We start from the raw sequence: 5,712 nt of genomic DNA on the forward strand, positions 1-5,712 counted from the left end.
GTAATCAAGAATGTTCTTACTCAATTTGTGTAGCAGTCTGGAGAGTCCTTGTGTGAGTCTTGGGAGCGATATAAGTAGATGCTTCGAAAGTGTCCTCACCATGGGATGCCTGACTGGATGATCATTAATTGTTTCTACAACGAGTTGGGTGTAACTTCTAGACCCACGCTTGATGCAACATCAGGTGGAGCCTTATGGGCTAAGAGCTACGATGAAGCTTATGAGTTGATTGAACTGATGGCTGCTAATGAATACCAGAACCCAACTCAGAGACTACCTCAGGGCAAGGGTAGCAGGAATTCCGAAAGTGGATGCAGCTACTGCTATAGCTGCTCAGCTTAAGGCTTTGACGATGAAGGTGGATTCTTTGGCTAATTATGGAGTGAATCAAATCACTAGTGTTTGTGAACTTTGTGCTAGTATACATGAGATGGAGCAGTGTGCTATTTCTAGCGAATCAGCTCAGTTCGTGAGTAACTTTCAGAGGTCGTAACATCCAGTTCCAGCCACCTATCATCCCAACAACCTGCAATCATCCTAACTTCAGCTGGAGCAATACTCAGAATGCGGTGCAACAGCCTTATCAGCAGTATGCTGCAAAGCAATACAACCCTCCTGGTTTTCAGCAACCACAATATGCACCAAGATAACAACTCTAGTTGGAACAATCTAATGAAAAATCTGAATTGGAGGAGTTGAGGCTCATGTGCAAGAGCCAAGCGGTGCCTATCAAGACCTTGGAGAATCAAATTGGGAAAATTACCAATGTTTTGCTGAATCATTAACCTGATTCACTACCTAGTGACACAGAAGTTCCAGGAAAAAAGGAAGCAAAATAGCAGGTTTAGGAAATCACATTGAGGTCCGGGAAGGTTGTAAATCCCAAGTTGTGGCTGAGGAAGAAGTATAGAAGGATGCAAAAGTGGAACCAAGTAAGACTACTGTGGAACACACTCCTCCTGAGGGTAATATAGGGGAGAAACAGATCTATCATCCACCTCTTTTTCCTAAATGGCTGCAGAAGAAAAAGCTGGATAAGAAGTTTGAGAAGTTTCTGGAGGTGTTCAAGAAACTTCATATTAACATACCTTTCGCTGAAGCTCTTGAACATCTGCCTAGTTATGCTAAGTTTATGAAAGGTATTCTCTCTCAGAAAGTGAAGCTTGATAACTTAGAGACAGTTTCCCTCATGGAGGATTGCAGTGCTATGCTGCAACAGAATTTGCCTCTGAAGCTTAAAGATCCTGGAAGCTTCACTATTCCTTGTACCATTGGAAAAGTGTCATTTAACAAATGTTTATGTGACTTGGGTGCTAGAATCAATTTGATTCCTTTTTCTATCTTCAAGAAGTTGTACTTACCTGATCTAAAGCCTACTTATATGTCCTTGCAGTTGGCCGACCATTCTATTACATATCCACGTGGCATTGTGGAGGATGTTTTGGTCAACGTGGAAAAACTCATCTTTCCTGCTGATTTTGTAATTCTTGATTTCGAGGAGGATAAGAAGATTCTCATAATCTGGGGAAGACCATTCTTGGCTACTGGCTGAATTTTGATAGATGTGGAGAAGGGTGAGCTCACTACGCGAGTACTGGATCAGGCTGTGACGTTCAATGTTTTCATTGCCATGAAATTCCCTACTGATAATGAGGAGTGCTTAAAAGTAGAGTTGGTCGATTCTGTGGTTACTTCATAATTTGATCAAATGCTAAGGTCTGATGCCTTAGAGAAGGCCTTGTTGGGGAATTCAGATAGTGAAGATGATGAAGGTGATGAATAGTTACAGTATTTGAATGCTTCTCATTATAAGCGAAGGCTGGAAATGCCTTTTGAATCTTTTGGATTGGAGGAGCTGAACAAATCTTGAAAGTGCCTCAAGCCATCTATTGAGGAAGCTCCTACACTTGAGCTTAAACTATTGCCTGAACAGTTAAGGTATACTTTTTTAGGTGATGCATCTACTTTGCATGTTATTATTGCATCTAACCTTTCAGGTAGTGAAGAGGAAAAGCTTTTGAGAATTCTGAGAGAGTTCAAATCAGCAATTGGATGGACTATAGCAGATATCAAGTGAATCAACCCTTCTTATTATATGCATAAAATTCTGCTAGAGGAAGGTAGCAAGCCTACTGTTGAAAAGAATGAAAAGAATGAGCTTATTCCTACTCGAACAGTGACATGGTGGAGAGTTTTCATGGACTACAGAAAGCTGAACAAAGCCACAAGGAAGGATCAATTCTCTCTTCCTTTTATGATCAGATGCTTGAGAGGTTGGCTAGGCATGAGTACTATTGTCTTCTGGATGACTATTTGGATTATAATCAGATTAAGAGAAAATCCCAGAATTAAGAGAAAATTCCAGAAATTAGGAAAAAACCCCAGAAATAAGGGTAAATTCCTAAAAAATAAGGAAAAATCCCAGAGTTAAGGGAAAATTCCAGGAAAATTTGGAAAAAACCCCAAAAATAAGGGTAAATTCCTGGAAAATAAGGAAAAATCCCAGAATTAAGGGAAAATTCCTGGAAATAAGGGGAATAAAGGAAAATTGTTACAAATGTGTAGGTCGCTCCATACTTTACACAAAGACGATACCCTGTAAGGGAACGAATGAACTTAACTTCTGCGAAACTTTTTCACGGTTTCCCCGAAGTTGGGGGCAAATGATAGGGAATAAAATAAGGCCTGAGTATGTAAGTAATGTTTTATACAGAATTGGGTTGAAAGTCAGGACCATTTGATAAGGCCCAAAACCCTGAATATTAATTAATTTTGTAATTAATTAATAATGGATAAGTCAGCTGACAAGATGCGTCCTAGTGGGTAAATAAATCCTAGTAGATTGGCCTCCAAGGAACCTGGTGGGATACAGAATCAGCTTCCTACCTCTTCGGACTCAAAAGTCCATTCTAATTCTGAGACTTGGCCACCAAGTCTCCTAGATCTAGTCCAACTCAAGGACTCCCAACATCTATATAAGGGGCCTCACCCCACAAATCAGAACTACATTTTTTGACTTGATCCTTGGCAATCAGCAAGGTACATAGGAATCTTGTTAAGGCAGAGCGAGTCACGAAACACAAGAGCAGTCAAATCAAGCCTCGAAGCTCACGTTCCCTAGTAATAAATACCGTAATTATTATACCTTAGTTTTTGATCTATAACATTAGTTATAAACAAAACTAATTTGTAATTCGTCTTAGCATTGGATAATAACCATATCATTGTTGCATAAGTACATTAATTGAAATTAACCTAAAAGAGTCTCTGTGGGAACGAACTAGAATTATTTCTATATTACTTGCGAACGCGTATACTTGCGTGAATATTAGCGTGTATTTTCGTCCTAACAAATAGCTGGACCCATAACAAAAGAGTTCTTGAAAATCTTGTTAGAATGCAAAAACACATCAATGTGGCATTTGTGTTGCCACCCGGTATGTAAATGGTAATAAATTATATCCCTACTTATTCTCAATCCCTCAATACTTCTTTAATTTCTTCATCTGCTATGGTGGTTGTGCAAGTTATCCAACAACCTCCTGTCACAACAACTAAAACAAAATGAGAAAATCCAAATCTAAGAAGCCAACCTCATGTGTCTCTCAAAAAATAATTGTTGTAAGAAATACCACAAACACCACACTAGAGGAGCTTGTGATAGAAGATTTGAGTGGTGAGGGAAGGGGTGAACATCAAAGAAACCCCAAGAATAAGATAGAAGAAGATGAAATTCTGCCACCTCATCCAAACCATGCCTTGCTTTCTCAAAAAGGCAAAACATTGAAAAGGAAGATAGCTCATTCCTAGTGGTATTCTCCCAAAAAGATTTCAGTATTGAACAAATTTTCCATCCAGGAATACAGAAAAAGAGGGGGATGGACACGGTTTCCCAAGAAACACCTATAAAACATGTCTATTCCAAGAAGGGTAAAACCACTAGGGGTGAATAGGGTACACACTAAACATAGGTTATCTGAACTGTTGAGCTTGTGTTTTCACAAAGTTAGTTTGATGTGGCTCCTTCCAATGTGGAGTCATAGCCCCACTATTTACAAATTACACTTGAAATAGAAGCACAAAGCTCATGTGTTTCTCACATGGATGTTGATTTAATATCAACTTTACAAGCTGATTCTCCATATCTTAAATTCATGGAGGAGCCCCATTCTGAAACCGATGTTCATCATCTTTTAGATGATTTGTTGGAGTGTCAGTAATTTTTCTCAGTCACTAGCAGTAAATTTGTGCCCTTAAATGTTTTTATCAATCTTTATCGATTTTACTTTAGTGAAAACTTCTACTGCTATCTCATTCCCTTCATCAATGGCTATCTTTCAACCACTGATATGTGTTAGTCCATCAACAGCTAGCTTAACAACACCGCCATTGGTAGCTCCAATTGTTTCATCAATGACTATCAATCAGCCTTTGATAACCAACTCTGCTCCAATCATAAAAAGTGCAGAAGTTCAAGCAATTGCTCTAACACTTGTAGGACTTCAGAGAGAGAGAGTGAAAATATTTCTGAGAGTGAGAAGCTGCTTTGTGAGAAGGCAAAATGATAGAGTGAGAAAGAGAGGCTCCATTTCTTCCGACAGATCAAGTGAGATTGAGAGTACCACCTTAGTTGGTGAAGGAAAGGGTGTGAGGACAGTGAGCTAAGGGTAGTCCCTGATGTAAGAATAAAGAGAAATTGAGAGAAACGCATGTAGTGGAGGTACAAGGATGCACTCTTTGGATGCTACAATGAAAATGTCTTTAATTCCAATCAGGAAGGCCCGGTTTAAAGTAGAATATCAAGATACTTTGGACAGTCTGCATCCAAACCCAGCTTATCAAACCTTAGCTGGCCAATCAAACCTGGAAACTGAAGCTACTCTTGGCTTGATTCATTCAACAAAATCAATGAAGAGAGCTAATGATACTATCTCAAATATTCCTGATGGAGCTGATGATGACCTTGAGTTTAATGTTGAAACTGAAAGTGATGAAGATGATGGTGAAGAAGGAGATGCAGGGCCTTCCATCACAGCCAATCCAGATTGGATATTTTCCAATACCATTCAGCCACATGATTTAAATATGGAATTTTTAACTCATTACAAGGCATCATTAACTAACCAGTCCTCATCCTCCACAATAGCTCAGCTATTGGTGTAGTTTCAGTAATCCAATATCAAGCTTCACAAGCTTTAACTTCTGCACCATAAACATGATTTTGAGAGCATGATGAATGCCATTGAGGAAATAAAAACTGAATAAAATAGAGAGTTAAACAATACGTTGCCACTTCGCACAATGCCCAAAGTTCACTTCAAGATGGACAAAAAATAGACAACTTTCAAGACATTTGTTGCAATTGGAGAAGAGAATGAGTCTCATGGACTTGAAAATGTCCAATATGGACAAAGAAATGGGCATTCATGTAATGACTGAGAAATTACCCTTGTATTATATCCTAATAAAGATGATTTATGTGTTTTTCTAGGTTATTAAAGTCTATGGAGTTATAAAACCCTAACTGTTATATGCTACGTGTATTCTGTTTTGTCACAAAGTGTTTTGGGTAATTATCGGGTGTTTTATTATGATTCAGATTCTTTCATATCAAAAGTTGTACGACCCAAATAGTGTTTTAATAGCTGATAATTCATACAAAATTATTGGCCTTATTTCTCCTAGTATGGCTTATACTATATCAATATTCTG

At 38.5% G+C, this 5,712-nt stretch overlaps 1 non-coding gene across 1 annotated transcript; it reads right to left on the reverse strand.

The window, feature by feature from the left end:
• Positions 1-107, reverse strand: LOC141681775 (small nucleolar RNA R71). Its single transcript, XR_012559198.1, has one exon. It is a non-coding gene; the product is annotated as a small nucleolar RNA R71 (small nucleolar RNA).
• Between the last annotated feature and the right edge of the window lie 5,605 nt (positions 108-5,712).

This window comes from Apium graveolens, chromosome 8, assembly GCF_009905375.1.
Source record: "Apium graveolens cultivar Ventura chromosome 8, ASM990537v1, whole genome shotgun sequence".
In the NCBI taxonomy this organism is placed as follows: Eukaryota; Viridiplantae; Streptophyta; class Magnoliopsida; order Apiales; family Apiaceae; genus Apium; species Apium graveolens.